This window comes from Culex pipiens, chromosome 1, assembly GCF_016801865.2.
Source record: "Culex pipiens pallens isolate TS chromosome 1, TS_CPP_V2, whole genome shotgun sequence".
Lineage (NCBI taxonomy): Eukaryota > Metazoa > Arthropoda > Insecta > Diptera > Culicidae > Culex > Culex pipiens.
In genome coordinates this window covers 117,210,558-117,226,971 of record NC_068937.1, presented here as the reverse complement: position 1 = coordinate 117,226,971, position 16,414 = coordinate 117,210,558, and the positions used below count along the sequence as shown (strand labels likewise).

General features: G+C 37.2%; 1 protein-coding gene across 1 annotated transcript in view; it reads right to left on the bottom strand.

Moving 5' to 3' along the window:
- The window catches only part of LOC120417014 (probable serine/threonine-protein kinase DDB_G0282963), a 247,314-nt gene extending 231,161 nt beyond the window's left edge, over positions 1-16,153 (bottom strand). The window contains exon 1 of the mRNA XM_039578954.2: positions 15,145-16,153. The gene's annotated coding sequence lies outside the window, so the exon portion shown is untranslated. The remainder of the gene's footprint in view (positions 1-15,144) is intronic.
- Positions 16,154-16,414: the final 261 nt, after the last annotated feature.

Here is a 16,414-nt window from a genome sequence, read left to right as displayed (position 1 = left end):
ACATTAAATTTCCCATAAAATAACATGTTCCCAAATTTTTTACAGTCAAGTAACGGAAAATGGGAGAATTTTTAAAACTTTTTTAGTGTTTTTTTTTTTCGATGAAAAATACGTTTTTACGGAATTCTGAGTACGCCATCAATCGGGCGTCTAATTTTACATGAAAGTCCCTTTGACACTAAATTTATATCTCATCACCGTTTCAGGCTGCAAATTATTGAAAAACACCTCTTTTTTCGCATGTTCAAAAATGGAAGGGTTCGTACCGCCCCTCCGTCACAAGATATCAAAAAAACGGACCTCGGATTCGTGATCAGGGACAAAATTTACCCCTTAGGACAAAGTTTCACGCAAATCAAAGAGGGGTCGGGGCAACTTTTCCCGATTTCGTGTGAGTTGGTAGAAAATTACCCAATGAGTAGAGCGTCCAATTTCCCGGAGTTACAAAATTTCCGAGAAACGGGAAATTTTCAACAAATTCTCAGGAAATCCCGATTAATTTTAAATTTATCAAAACTATTGTGTTTCTGCTTCTAAATAATATTTTGCAACAAAACTCTATAAAACAGCTATATTAATAGTCAAAAAAACGACAATCAACTATTTCCAGATGAGCTGTTTTTTTTTTTTTTCAATATGAGCAGTATTTAAAATCAAACAAGGTTGCCTAATTATTTTTTTGAGTGCATAATTGGCAAAGCGAGCGCGTGGTCGTTAAAAATATTCGGAGTGAATTAGTGATTATTTGTGATTTTCAAAGCCCTTCCTATATCATCGTTGATTGGAAGGCACGGCGTCGGGTGGATTGTGTGTCAATTTGGATCGTTGAGTTAAAAACGGAGCAAAATAAGTGTGTGTGAGTGATTTTGTGTGTTAACCAGAAAGTCCTTCCTATAGCCTATAGGCCTATAGTCCTCCTATAGTTGGCTCCCACTGATCATTTTTGATTCATTGTTTAACTTCAGCTGATCTGTCAATAACGGAGTAGCAGCTCATTGGCAGTCAACCATGCTCATGCTTAAGGCTACCAACTCTTGCTGAGCAAAAATCCGTACACTTTGCCGATATGACACCATGGTACAGTAGTTGTTTTCACGAAAATTTTACCAGAGATTTTTTTTTATGAAAAGGTCCTATAACATGTAAAACACAACAGTTTATAGGACCTTTAAAAAAACCCTAGATTTGTTAATTCAAATGTTCAAAGGTTTTCACAAGTTTAAGAAAGCCTTTGGATCTTTTCATAGATAAATATATTTAGTATGGAATGTCTAAAAGAACAATTCTAGAGTGTTTTTTTAAAGGTCCTTTTAACATATGAAAGAAAAAAATAAAATAAATAATCAAGTTTGAATTGTGAAAACCCGGAAAACTCTCCCTTTTTAAATCAAACTCACAGTTAAATTAAAATGTCTAATTAACAAAAGCTTTGACCAAATCAAAAAAGCAATTCAATGTTCAAAAATTGTTAAAATTCCATGCAAATCCGTATTATGCGTGAAATTCCCTACAAAAATTCCGGCCTGTTAAAAATCCGCGAATCATGCTCAAATTAGGTTGCCTAATTATTTTTTTTTTTATTTCTTTAGGCCGATGCAAATATTTTTAAAAGTTTTTGTCCCTCGGCTCTGGGCGGGGTCGAGGGGGGGGGGGCAAAAAAATAAAAAAATATAAATATTAAAATAACATGCCATAGTTTCAACATTTGCATGAAAAAAGTGTTTTAAAATGTATTTTACACTAGTTCAGTTGTTTTGCAATAAAAGTTTTCAAAAAATGTAAAATTTGACGAAAACAAAAATTTTAGCGAAAAAAAAACTTTAGCGATAGTAGACATCGAAAATTTTCAAAAATTCAAAAGATTCTAAACGCAGGGGAATTCATTTTAAATTGATTTTAACTAATTGCACTTAAATTTTCATAAAAATATTGAAGTTTTTTGAAAAAATATTTTTTTGCCCCCTGATTTTTCGGGCCAACCTTGAAGGGGGGGGGGGCAAAAACTTTAAATAAAATTTGTACCAGCCTTATAGATTTTAAAAACATTGGTGCAAAAAACTTAGGAAAATGTATAATTTTTTGTGGAATTGGGTCCTAAAATGAAGCTTAGATTGCTGATAAAACTTATTTTTCTGAGTACAATGACCCTTTGTACGACCACAAAGAGTTTAAAATTGATTTTTAAATCAATTTTGAAAAATTAATCTCGCGGTCCTTCTTGACAGAAAAGCTCCTACTTGACAGCTCGTTCCAAGGGGACCATAGTTAATCCATCGAAAAAATGTTGTCTTGTCAAAAAAAAAATTGCATTAAAATGAAAAAAAAAGTGATCAGAAATGGTTTTTAATCGTGTTTTTTAACGTTGTACATAAAAATTGACATAGGGCTTTAGTACCCAATTTCGGGAATTCCCGGGAAATATTATTTTTCCCGGGACTGGAAATACGACGCTGAGTCAAGTTGATAGAACACTGAAAGTTCACCCTTCTGTGTATATTGTGGATAGCTTTACGCTTTAAATGTGAGGAAGGTACCGTAATCTGGGGTGAATCGGGACTTCAGTCTGAATAGGGACAGCAGTTTTTAGAGCACTTAAAGCGTTAATATTTGGAAATGGATGTACACATTTTGTTGGTCTGAGTCTGTTCTAACCGAAACTAACCAGAAAAATCAAAATATTGTGCTCCAACATGGTTAAAACTGCTGTCCCAATTCGCCCCATGCGTCCCGATTGACCCCAGTTTACGGTACCAACAACCTTAGGATGGATTAAGCAACGTTTCTTTTTTTGTTTTTTTTTTGTCATTTTAATGCAAAAAATCGAATTGACGAGACGACATTTGACAATGAATCAACTACGATCCCCTTGGCGAGCGCTGTCAAAGACGAAACTCTCTGTCATAAAAGGATTTTTTAACTTTTAATGCGCGTACAAACTGTCTTGTCTTAATTACATGTTTCGAGATTATTTTTCAAGTGAGTGACTAACTAATGTGCAAAAGAACATGTTACCGGTAGTTGGAAGCCTTTTCATATTTTAAGCGCTATGAAAACGTTAGCGCAAATAAAATGGTAGGGTAGGGTAGTCATCAATGAGACACTTTTGGTTTTCAACTTTCAACGATTTTTCAAATTTTTTCATTAGCATGTTTTAATGAGCTTTTAGTTGCATTATCTTTCTTTTAATGTGTTCTAACATTGACCAAAATATGAGATCGATCCGACATCTACAGCCAGCGTTATTCAACTGTCTCATTGTAGACGTACTTGGCAGGAACAATGAGACAGCTGGGGAACAATGAGACACTTTACGAAAATCAACATTTTTCTAGAAAAACATCATGTTTTTGTATTGTTTCATTGCAGGTGACTTGCCTTGAACATTTTAGAGCAATTTTGCCAACATGAAACTTTTAATAACAAAAGTTACACTAAAAAGTATTGAAATTTTGTAAAATCCATATATTAATGCCAAATAACTTAGTATTTTTGGTTAAATGAAGTTTAAACTCTATAAATATGCCAAAAATCACTTTTAATTCATGTTTTAAAAGATTTCCATCGATTTTGAAAAGTTTATTGAAGAAAAATCAAAGTGTCTCATTGTTACCCATGGGCTGAAATGAGTGGGGAACAATGAGACAGCCCTGGATTCCGGGTATATTCTAAATTTTGGCCAAATCTAATGAAAGGACGTTGTAGCCCAACTTAATCCCTATGGAACGTCGAAAGAAATTTGAAGAAATATTAGTTTTGGTGTAAATTGCAGCCTACGAGCGAAAAAGTATTTTTTGTCCATAATTTACTTTTACACCCCATAATCAAACATCTATGAATTACTTTTCAAAGGAGCGTCCATAACCAAAGCCACTAATATGGCAGACGTGTATCCAGTAGACACACCTTTCCCCCAAATATGAGCCTGATTGGTTGAAACTACGACTTGTGAGAGCCATTTTATCATTGTTCCCCGTGTCTCATTGATGACTACTCTACCCTATTGATGGCGACTTTCGTTAAGCTTTTATGCTCTCATCTTGCGTAGCAAAATATAAATTTTGATCAAAAGTGCATTTAATCAATCTTTTTGATCAGTAAATGGCATAAATAAGTGTGCTTACTCGAGGTGGTGCTGTTGCTTATAATTTAAGGCAAAAATATTTTTTGGAGCTTTAATCGAGCAACAAACTCTCCATATGGCGAAGATAGGTGTTTGATTAGAAAAAATAGAATAATACTTGTGCCTGTTGTCTAAAATTATAAATTTTTTATTAATGTGACTAAACTACCAGGCTTTTTAATTTGAAAATGATTTTGGGCTGTGAAATCTTCCAAATGTGATAAAATTCAACAGCATTTTTCTTATATCATCACTATTTATGGGCCGACCTCACTATAGCAGACCTGCCAGTCGTTAACGTTAACCTCATTAACCTATCATAAATAAATCATTAAAATGTCACTAGCCAAACTGTTCCACCCAACACGACCAAAACTGACCTACCAGTAGAGCCGAGAGTTCCGAGTTTCGAAAACACTACCCGCCCGTCAAACACTTTCGCTAAAATGCACTCACACACAACAGAGCTCATATAAATAAACACATTAATCCGATAGATGGCGTGCCAGCGTGGCCACATAACTTAACGCTGCTTTTATTACAACTTCCAGAAATGAGGGAACCTCCATGGCTGACCATAGCCGATGTAGCCGCGCTCTGTATAAGTTAGTGTGTATGTTTTTCGAGGCGGTAACAAAAGTGAAAATCGAATTAAAATGATAATGCACCCACTTCCGCTTGCGTGCCACCTCACCTGGCCAGGATAGACAAAAATGGCAAACTATTTTATTGTGGTCACCTAGATGCTGGTGACCAATACTAGGGTAATGACAGCTATTTTGACAGAGTTGCAAAAATTACGCACGCTTCTACACATGCCAATTAGGCAACTTTTGGTAAGACAGTGGGCAAACGAAAAAAAAAACTTTTCATCAAGACTTCTCACATTTTATCTGTTTTACTCCCATTTGGGAGTTCTACTCCCTGGGACTGCAGCAAAGAAAAAAATAGCACTTTATAAACATTTAAATAGAACTTAAAGGAAAAAATAGTTTTAATAATTGACCCCTTATAGTAGGGCAAAGCTGTTGTATTTTTCCTATACAAGAAAGAAGATAAGCGTTCAATCCTGAAACAAACAACTCTTTCACCCAGAAACAGCTATTAAACTAAAAATCATGTAATCGAACCGATTAAGCAACTGCATTCATCAGAAGATATAACGGCAACGAGAGGAGCAGGGCTGCGGAGTCGGGTCATATTTCAAACGACTCCGACTCCGACTCCGACTCCGGCTTTCTCAGATTAGCCGACTCCGACTCCAACTCCGGCTCCGGCTTTCAACAAATGGTTGGCTCCGACTCCGACTCCGACTCCGGCCTACCAACTCTAGCCGACTCCGACTCCGACTCCGACTCCGACTCCGACTCCAGCTTTCAACAAATGGTTGGCTCCGACTCCGACTCCGACTCCACATATTTTTAAATGTTTCAAAAGTTAGTTAACAGTTATTAGTTAATTATTTTTAAAACATTGATAAATAGGATTATTTAAATACTCTCTAAGTGTCATGTTTTTCTCAAGAAAAATAAGTTAAGTAAAAGTGAAGTGAAGTAAATAAACGGAAAAAAAGTTTCTAGGTTACAAGTTTTATACGTTATGGAAACAGAAATCAAAAAAATATCTTCAGTTTTAGAGGCATTTTGAGAAGAACAGTTTTGTAAGTAAATTTGGATTTATTTGCTTAACCTCAAATTTGAAAAAAAAAAAAATCAAAGCTAATTGAAATTCAATTTGCTCACTTTCAGGCTGACATTTTTAAGAAGCACAGTGACAGGCACGTTGTTTTAAAATGTCAATTTTAAACGAAACATTTTTTTTTGTTTATTTTTTAAGATGTACATGGACATCATGCCATGGCTGAAGGAGATTATTATTGCAAATCAATGTATCTAAACAATTTCTTCGTGGAAAGGACGCTTAAGATGTCCTTTTCAAATATCTGTGACATGGAAAATATTTTACCCTGGAAATTTTTAATTTATTTTAATTTTAAAATTTTATATACTTTAAAAAGGAAGCGCACGATACTTCGTGAATCTTCACCTAAAACGAAGCTTTATAAATGATCTTGCGCCTCCATCAAAATATATGAAAAAACATAAAATATAATAAAAAACAAATATCCTCAAGTAAAATAATTTCTAGGTCACAAATATTTCATTTTTTCAGGTACATTGATATGCAATGATTATCACCTTCCATCATATTGGCGTGTTACAAACAGTATGAGAAAATTCGTACCAGTTGATATTATTTTGATTTTGTTTTCTTTTTATAATATTTAAAAAATAAATTAAAAACCTTTAATTTGTTCTACACATTTTTATTAGTTCATTTTTGTACTGAATTCTTGAGATTTGTTCAACGATAATTTGCAACGATATCAACATAGTTTACCTAAAATCAACATTAACATCAACAATCAATGATTATTTCAAAATTTGTTGCAACTTGTTTTGATATTTTTTGTTACTTTCAATTATTTTAAATGCAACACTTTGATTTTCTTGTACTCAGTTATAAACAAAATGTGCATGTTGAGTTCCAAGTAAGAGATTGTTATTATCGTTGATTATTTGTTACAAAATTAAACTGTCAGTGACTTGTTTCGATTTGCAAAAACAGTGATTACTATTTTTTTTTTTTTTTTTTTTTTATATGTACCTCGTAATTTTTTCCTAAAAAATGATTTAACTTAAAACATCCAAGACACATGCTATCGGGGTAAAAGATGACTGTGAGTGTACTTTTTCAGAAATAACTGGATGAAATTTTGTCAAATTTGAATTGAAAAGGCACATAAATATAGGCAAAAGGAAGCATTCAAAAACTGACAACATAACCAATATTTTTTAATATTTTTTTAAATTATGATACTACAAACTTGGATAACCTATTTAGTGATTATAGTGTAATAACACAATTAGAGCTTTTCAATCACAATAAAAAGTTTCAAAAACAAAATGTCATCTGATAGATCAATTAAAAATATAAGATGTTTTGTAAATTAAGCTGTTCTATAGGAAATACTGAACAATAAAAAAAAAACATATTTTTTTGTTAAATTTAAGATAACTCCGGCTCCGACTCCGGGTAATCAGAAATCTTCGGCTCCAACTCCGACTCCGACTCCAGCTCTTAAAATTTAGCCGACTCCGGCTCCGACTCCGACTCCAGCTGTTCGAGTTTTGACGACTCCGACTCCGACTCCGACTCCAGGTCTCCAAAAAGACCCGACTCCACCGACTCCGGCTCCGACTCCGACTCCGACTCCACAGCCCTGGAGAGGAGAGACGGTCGTGCCACCCAGAAATCGTATACAGAAAACGAAAGTGCTCCACTTCTTTTCCTCCAGACAGAGCAAGGTCTCGGAAATTTCGTCCGGAGAAAGAGACCATTAGAGTAAGCGTGTTGGCTGCATCGGATAAAATGTGGCAGTTGTGCTCTCTGGTCACATTAAGTATATTTAATAAGCATTTCCGGATGGATACCAGAAAACTTGATAGAATTTTTTCTTTAGTTTAAGTTGGATAACAAAAAAATATTTACAATCAAAGAAAGACACAATTTTAAAGATAACAGGTTTTACCTCAAAGAATTTTATGTGATTATTTCAACAACTGGATATGAGACAAGATAGCACTATTTCAACAAAAAGCACAACCACCTGAATGACAGAGTTCAAGTTTTGTGAAGCCGGTTCGTGCAGTTCAGTTACGAAATAAATGCATTGAAACAAGCAATGTTAAAAAAGACAGCAAATCTTTTTTTCCCCTTTTGCCATTATTTATTTGACCTTCTGTTATAGTTTTTGGCAGTGATCGTTGATATTGCCTAAAAACTGTTTCCTTTCGATTGCACGACGAAAACCACTGGTTTATTCGGCAACTCGCAACGGATTTCGTAAGGCATTGCTATGAGAACAGTTCCGCAGAAAGGAAAAGTTTCGTCACAACGCAGGGTGACCATAAGCCGTAACGGCTAGCATTACGATCAGCGCAGATTATACTTCAAGTGAAGGTATGGGAAAGATGAACACGGTGATCGCCCAACCGGCCGGTTGCCGGTGGTGCCGCAAACCGCACACCGTTTCCTTCCTTTAGTTTCCGCAACGGAGCCAGGGTGAGGTGAGATTCACTTTCGTTAGATTGTATGAGCGTTCAAGTGTTACTCAAGTATTTAAAATTTTCACCTACTTTTTCATTTGCTTATACGCTGAGCAAAGCAAAGAGCAAAGGCAAATAGGATGAAATGAAGAACAATTTTAGCATTTATTTAAAAAAAACAGTTGAAATGTCTTAATGGATTTATACGAAGAAAGATCAAAAATTGATAGAAAATTAATAAACCAATCTCATCTGTTATAAATCCTTATTGCAATATTTGTTTCCTTCTAGATTAACTCACTAACTCAATTCACCTTTAATTAGGCATAGATGCGGATAGTGCCTTCCTCGCTACTTACCAAATATGGAATACACAAAAGATCCGGAAATAATGTTTAATCCTATAGGATATTTAGAGAGTCGTTTCGTTTTCGTTTTACGGAGCAAGGTGAGGGACGCGGCCTCAAGTCAGTCCAAGTCCGGTTTCTTGTGGAAAAAGGGTAGTGGCCGAACTAGTATTGCATACAAAATGAACACCATCGGAAGATATAGGGGATCGGGAGGGGGAAGGTGAAAGAAAATTAGTGTAAGTGTGAGCATAGCATAGCATAGCATTGGTGTCTACCCGTAGCTGCTACTTCGTTATTGACCAGGACCCCCAAACATTGCTCCGTGGACCACAGATGAAAAGTAGGAACCAATCATCACCCCTTCGCAATTTTCAAAGGTCCCTATCGTGCTGATCAATACCGACGCCGGCCACGACCAGTGGTAAGACACGGGGAAGTGGATGGGAATGTTAGCCGATACTTGAGTGATGGGACCGCCAAATCGACTGCGTCTCCGACAAAGTATCACATGAGTTTTGAGGGGTTAGTAAGATGGGTATGAGGTCAGGATTCACTGTGGTAGGTGATACGACCATGAGCAATTTGTTTATCGGTTGAAATTTTAAAAATCTTAGGCAGCCGGCTGCGGAAAGATATCTATCTAGGGATTTAAATATAGTATTAATTCGACCGCGATTCTCCAGAAATTCTCCGTCGGCGTGCCTTCCGATCAACGGTGATGTAGGAAGGGCTTCATTCATTAAAATTATTTTACATCATAAGCCTTAACACATATCCGTCGACGTGCCTTCCGATCCTCGATGATATGGAAAGGACTTAATCCAGCAATACGACTTGCTTGTCTCAAAAAACAAAAATCGGGACGTTTCTATCGAAAACTATATAAAGAGAACAAAAATAAAATTCATCGGCAAACGAACGCGTGAACAAAAAATAAATGAAAAAAGAAGAAGAAGAAATCCAATCACCCCATGCACTCGAACAGCGACACAAAAGAGACGGAAAATAACACGAAAAACAGGACTGAGCGTCCACACAGGCACCGCACTACTGATGCCATTATTTAATTATAATGACCAATCACCCCATGCACTCGAACAGCGACACAAAAGAGACGGAAAATAACACGAAAAACAGGACTGAGCGTCCACACAGGCACCGCACTACTGATGCCATTATTTAATTATACTGACCAATCACCCCATGCACTCGAACAGCGACACAAAAGAGGCGGAACATAACACGAAAAAAACAGGACTGAGCGTCCACACAGGCACCGTACTACTGATGCCATTATATAATTATAATGACCAATCACCCCATGCACTCGAACAGCGACACAAAAGAGACGGAAAATAACACGAAAAACAGGACTGAGCGTCCACACAGGCACCGCACTACTGATGCCATTATTTAATTATAACGACCAATCACCCCATGCACTCGAACAGCGACACAAAAGAGACGGAAAATAACACGAAAAAACAGGACTGAGCGTCCACACAGGCACCGCACTACTGATGCCATTATTTAATTATACTGACCAATCACCCCATGCACTCGAACAGCGACACAAAAGAGGCGGAACATAACACGAAAAAACAGGACTGAGCGTCCACACAGGCACCGTACTACTGATGCCATTATTTAATTATAATGACCAATCACCCCATGCACTCGAACAGCGACACAAAAGAGACGGAAAATAACACGAAAAACAGGACTGAGCGTCCACACAGGCACCGCACTACTGATGCCATTATTTAATTATAACGACCAATCACCCCATGCACTCGAACAGCGACACAAAAGAGACGGAAAATAACACGAAAAAACAGGACTGAGCGTCCACACAGGCACCGCACTACTGATGCCATTATTTAATTATACTGACCAATCACCCCATGCACTCGAACAGCGACACAAAAGAGACGGAAAATAGAACGAAAAAACAGGACTGAGCGTCCACACAGGCACCGTACTACTGATGCCATTATTTAATTATAATGACCAATCACCCCATGCACTCGAACAGCGACACAAAAGAGACGGAAAATAACACGAAAAACAGGACTGAGCGTCCACACAGGCACCGCACTACTCAGAAAATTAGTGTAAGTGTGAGTTGTAAGAACTTGGATGACTTGAGCAGTTACGTTAATCTAAGTTTAACACTATAACATCTGAAAATCTGAAATTATGATTTAAAGTAAAAAAGCCCGGAAGAAATTAAATTATGAGTTAATCAAATAAGAAAGTGTAACTAATCGCAGATTTATACAAAGGAAACCTATGATGTATTTCAAATTTAAAGGAAATTTAAAAAAAATACTGGAAAACAAAAGATGAAAAGTAAGCTGTCTGGGCTTTTTGTTGTGAGGACTTTTTTCTGGCCCCGTCTTGTCGCGTCTGTCAGTAATCTTGTCGTACATTACAGTTAGAAGCAGATCTGCTAATGGAATAGTACACTTCGACCAGTTCAACTGATCTTTTAAGTCCAATTATTCATTTACGGAAAATTAACTTGAATCAACAACCTAAACTAAATTGTCTGAAAGTAACTTGAATCTCAAATCCCCGAAATTTTAATTGCAAAGCCAAACATTTCTTTACCTTGTTTTTAAACCTGACTTGCCGCTTCCAAAACCATTAAACATAAATAAACAGTTCAGTTCAACAGTTCAGCTTTACAAGTTGAATACTCTTCGTTAAGAAGACTATTTCGTGCCTTCCATTTCATTAGGGCACAGAAGCTCTGCAAACAAGAGTGTATCCCTATCATACCTAATATAAACTGTCATTTGAGTGAAAGAGATGAACTCCTGTTCACAAAACCCATGTGTTCCTTTGAAATGTTAGGCTCCATTTGATCGTCAAAACTCCAGTAAATCCTCGATTCGCAACAATGGTCGATACAACCATAATCCGAAAACCGTTAGTTCAACAGATTAACGAATTTTGTCCGATATCATTTCATTATTGACTGATCGAGACTCTATGGATGTTTTGACAATTCCAAATTGTTAGTATATCACTTAAATTGTAATCAGAGATTCTGATAGCATCACTTAACTCTTTTACACAGAACTGTCGGCCTGGAATTATTAAACAATCTAAAGTTACAAAAAAAAAACTAGCTATTCTGAGTGCCTTGCAAAAAACTTATTTATTAAAATACCAGATCCTAACGTAACACCCACATTAAGATAAGAAAAAATCACGCTTCTGTTTTTGTGATTAATTAAATTACTTAATATGATCCCAAAATGCCTAGAAGAGACCTCTCTTACTGTTGTACGTAAGCGTTGCTTTGCTTTATGAATTTCTACCTAAGCTAACGATGTATCAAAAAGATTTAAACCTGTTCCTACCAGATTTTACAAACAAGAATATTGAGATGCAAATAAAAAAATCAATATCTTGCAATTTTACATAGTATAACAGTTGTGATTTCTATCAACACAAGTATATAAATATAAAATAAATGTGTGATATATATCAACATCGGAAACCATCTTTGCAAATAGCCCTGAAACGACGGCAACGTGTGGCTCCATCTCCAGGGAATAGGATATTTAGAGAGTCCTATATATATTCAGAGAGTGACGATTCTCGAGATTTTCAATTTCCCGGAAATCGAGAGATGAATTTGGCCTTTTCCTGGGAATTCCCGGGACCCGGGCGTTTTTTATAAATATACCAATAGTGGCAATAATTTTTTTTTTTGCGGAGCGAGGTGGGACAGCTGGGATCAAGTCAGTCCAAGCCCGGTTATATACCAATAGTGGCAATAATTTAAAAAAAAGTAATATGGGTAATTCTCCGCCAACTCACACAGCAGTTGCCCCGACCCCTCTTTGATTTGCGTGAAACTTTGTCCTAAGGGGTAACTTTTGTCCCTTATCACGGATCCGAGGTCCATTTTTTGATATTTCGTGACGGAGGGGCGGTACGACCCCTTCAATTTTTGAACATGCGAATAAAGAGGTGTTTTTCAATAATTTGCAGCCTGAAACGGTGATGAGATAGAAATTTGATGTCAAAGGGACTTTTATGTAAAATTAGACGCCCGATTTGATGGCGTACTCAGAATTCCGAAAAAACGTATTTTTCATCGAAAAAAACACTAAAAAGTTTAAAAAATTCTCCCATTTTCCGTTACTCGACTGTAAAAAATTTTGGAGCATGTCATTTTATGGGAAATTTAATGTACTTTTCGAATCTACATTGACCCAGAAGGGTCATTTTTTCATTTAGAACAAAATTTTTCATTTTAAAATTTCGTGTTTTTTTCTAACTTTGCAGGGTTATTTTTTAGAGTGTAACAATGTTCTACAAAGTTGTAGAGTAGACAATTACAAAAATTTTGATATATAGACATAAGGGGTTTGCTTATAAACATCACGAGTTATCGCGATTTTACGAAAAAAAGTTTTGAAAAAGTTGGTCGTCATCGATCATGGCCGTTCATGGTCACCCGCGACAGACACGGACGACGAAACAAAGAGAAACGCAAAGTAATAATAAAGTAACTTTTTCAAAACTTTTTTTTCGTAAAATCGCGATAACTCGTGATGTTTATAAGCCAACTCCTTAAGTTTATATATCAAAATTTTTGTAATTGTCTGCTCTACAACTTTGTAGAACATTGTTACACTCTAAAAAATAACCCTGCAAAGTTAGAAAAAACACGAAATTTTAAAATGAAAAATTTTGTTCTAAATGAAAAAAATACCCTTCTGAGTCAATGTAGATTCGAAAAGTACATTAAATTTCCCATAAAATGACATGTTCCAAAATTTTTTACAGTCGAGTAACGGAAAATGAGAGAATTTTTTAAACTTTTTTAGTGTTTTTTTTTCGATGAAAAATACGTTTTTTCGGAATTCTGAGTACGCCATCAAATCGGGCGTTTAATTTTACATAAAAGTCCCTTTGACACCAAATTTCTATCCAATCACCGTTTCAAGCTGCAAATTATTGAAAAACACCTCTTTTTTCGCATGTTCAAAAATGGAAGGGGTCGTACCGCCCCTCCGTCACAAAATATCAAAAAACGGACCTCGGATTCGTGATCAGGGACAAAAGTTACCCCTTAAGACAAAGTTTCACGCAAATCGAAGAGGGGTCGGGGCAACATTTCCCGATTTCATGTGAGTTGGTAGAGAATTACCCATATAGAAAAAATGGAAAATGGGTCAAACAGCGTTTTGAATCTTATGTAATCTAATCGAACAGAAGCGCAGCCAAATCGAAGAACTTGCGGTTAGTTTACGCTTAAAGCCATCCTTGTCAGATTATGTGAACGGACCACATTTCACAGAATCAACAGGGGAGGAAGGACGCGTGGACATACCGTGCCAAACGCCCCAAATCAGTTAGATGTGGGGTATGTTTGTGATGTTGAAAATTGGTCAAACCCAAGATTTAAAACATAAACATAAACATCAGGTCAAGGCATCAGGACACTGTAACGGTAATTCATTTTGGGTTAAATCAAAGTTTTTACACTGAGCCAAGAATGCCTCGTATGTAGATTGCATAAACGTCAAAATAATGTAGGTAATCTAGCAAATCAATGCAAATGCGCTAAAGACAAAGTGTAAGGAAATTGTATATCCAGCACACGTCAGTTGATGATTACATTAGGAACGAGCAGGATCAGACTGGTGGCAAGCTTGTCAAAAAGTGAACCTCGCTTTTGACAGTCCATATAGGGTGAACGCTCCATAAACTGGTTGCGCAAAATAGGGTATACAGGCCATTTATGAGTTAATTTGAAAATAAGTTAATTTAATATTTAGGTTTGTAATTTGAAATTGTTATTTATTGTCTAGTTATTTATTTTTTGTTAAGACCGAGCCATGCGGTAACGCTTCCGCCTCTTAAATGGGAGTTCAGAACCCTGCTGGATTCGATTTCTAAGTAAAGTAAAAGTAGTTTATCGTCACAAGCTGGACATTATCTTTTTGGAAAATTGACATTTAACACTAAAATGCTTTAATGAGTTAACAATAAAAAATGTGAACGATTGACTTCGTCCTCAAAAAGCTGGATAATATTTTATTTTTTCTAGTTATTTATTTTTTGACAAAACATATTCAAAATGAATCATGAAAAACAAAATTTAAAATATTTTTTCACAAAAAAAAACTTTTTTTCAATTGCACATTTGCTGGCTCTTTTACCCTATATTTAGCGTCAGAGGGGTAAAGCGACCAAATAGCGGGGTCCACGGTCCAACCAATGTGAGTATCGCGGCCCATACATACAATTTGACAATCTTGCCATCAGGCTGAGCAGGATAGACTCGTTGTTTACACTTCATCTTTGACATATTTACCACATTTTGCTCGGAAGACCAAAGCATCATCTATTCAGTACGTCACAAACTTGTCACTCACTCCGCCTAATAACTGTCCAAAGTGGTTATTAGGCGTACTAAATGGACGGCGTCTGAGAGGAGTAAAAAAATAATGAAAATGAGCGTCCATAACAGTCCAATTGAAACTATTAATGAAAACAACCTTATCAAAACCCACGAATGCATCCCCCAAAAACTTACCTCGCTCTTACGTACTGCAGCGCCTCACCACCAACACCACTCTTAGACGCCTCTACGATGTGTCGTAGTCAGCGAGATTGACCCCCTGGCTGATTCGAAAGTGGTGCACACGACGTCACAACGCCTGTTAATTACACACCACCAACTGGCGATGCTCTGATCTCGTTAGAAAACATCCGAATTTATTTCACACTTCACAGACTCCCGCGCACTTTCTTTTTTTCTTCCTTAAAACCGAGTGGCTCCTCTCAGGTCACTCTCGCGAGGGCTTCACGAGAAATCACGATGCACTTTGTTATCTAACTCGGCGGCGGTGCTTTCGAGTTGTAATTGGCCACACTGCCTCTAATCGGCCTCAACAACATTCATTGACGTTGATGGTTAATGGTAATGCTGGCATTCGGTGAGTAAAAAATATCACAATCAAACACTGGTTGACGGAGTGAGGGGGTGGGGGGTCTTAATGTGCGAAACCGTTTGCCGCACCCCAAATAATACGGTACAAAATCAATTAATTTCACTTTTGCTCGTTCGCTGCAAGCGGCTTCTTGCTTCCTGGCTCTTCTCGCTCAACGCCAAAACTTTGCGCAGATCTTCACTGCGCTCTTCAGTCGCAACTTCACACTTTTGCACAATCGCACGAAATCGCGGAATTCCTGCTTTTTCGCAGCTCTCTTCCCGCCAAAGTGCTACTTTCAAGCCCGTCGGCTTGGCTCACTGGTTACGTTGGGCTTGTTGAACTGCCCGCGGATGACTCAAGAAAGGTCATTGTGGACTGCACACACTGATTTGGTTGTCACTAGCCTCGGATCTACTTGTTCACTGAGAGCGCAACGCGCCGAATTCGACGAACCCCGGTTAAAACGTGAACAGATCAGACTGATCTTCGCGCGTGATTCGGGTCCAGCGCAGTCGAAGTTCACAGTACACTAGTCCAGAACTATTGTTGACCGAGCGTGCTCTCGGGCATGGCAGCTCGGCAGCGAGCTAGACCTGCTCGCGATTCGCTTTGACCTGCTGCCCAGTTTAGCGTGGTCCTACCCGCTATTAAACAGCAGTCGTCTGCTATTGTCTACGCAAAGCGACCAATACTCAGTTCACAGTACAAACATTCCAATCTCCGTAATTCCGCGCGTTTTCTAGTGTTGGTAAATCAAAAAAAAAAATCACTCGAACCCGTGCGTTTAATTGCACCTCAAACCTATTGTTCTCCCACTGTGTGACTACGGCGACGAATTCTCACACCTGCCACAGGTTGTTCGGAATTTCT